Source organism: Dipodomys merriami, unplaced genomic scaffold (genome assembly GCF_024711535.1).
Source record: "Dipodomys merriami isolate MVZ:Mamm:240054 unplaced genomic scaffold, mDipMer1.0.p SCAF_642, whole genome shotgun sequence".
NCBI lineage: Eukaryota > Metazoa > Chordata > Mammalia > Rodentia > Heteromyidae > Dipodomys > Dipodomys merriami.
In genome coordinates, this window is record NW_027206227.1 from 574,294 (window position 1) to 575,282 (window position 989).

Sequence of the window (989 nt, forward strand, 5' to 3'; positions counted from 1 at the left end):
TTAGTTAATTAAGTAATTAAATATAAATTAAGTGGTCACATGTGGATAGGCAGGTAAAATGTAACATTTGTGGTGACTGGATTGTGTATTTTTTTGTAGTAAGGCAAATTATTATTTGTACTAATCATTAATTTTTTATTTGAACTTTTTTTGAATTTAGCATGCATGTATAGGTGTGTGTACATGTGTGCATATGTGTGTATGTGTATATGTGTGCATGTGCTGTTGCAATGTTGCTTGCCAATGTGGACAGGGTGAGGCTGAAAAGAGCTGAATTTGTTGCAATGTTTTTATGTATCAGTATTCTGTCATGTCATTTCAGTTGGACCACCCTTTTGTACATTTTATTTGTCAAATAATATCATCAGAATCAAAGGATTTACAATATTAAGTTAGATGAAAGAGAACGCTTTCAGCTCTTATTATATGTTAGATGAGAAGATTCAGACATATTTAGGAAGTAAATTAGTGCTGGAAGAATGACTGTCGGTACAAAATATGTATTTGACTTCTTAAATTTGTTATACTATTAACATATGCTCCTGGAGTAAGTTTGACCAACTGGACCAAATAGGTATTGCTCTCTGGTTATTCCCGTGAAACACAAAGTGGATAAACTCTTTCTGGCTTTCTGTTGAAAATAACTTTCTTTGTAAGATCATATCTATTCACACTAAGAGGTAATCAACCCAATATTTATCAAGTTTGAATATCCCATCATATTGACTGAAAATCAGTATTGTTGATATGCTTGTTGGATGTATCTGAAGTTGTTTTGTACATGCAAAGGGCTAATGGCTCTTCTGTGGGAGTAACTATCGCAACTTAACAAATAAGGCTTTTCAAATATCTTTTCCAATATGAATAACATCCCAGTGCGAGTCTTGCAATTTCTGAAAACCCTTTGAATATTTTAGTATTAATTCAGTTCATTGACTATGGAGCTAAAGACATTTCTGAAATAAATATTGTTAAGATCTAGAAATGTA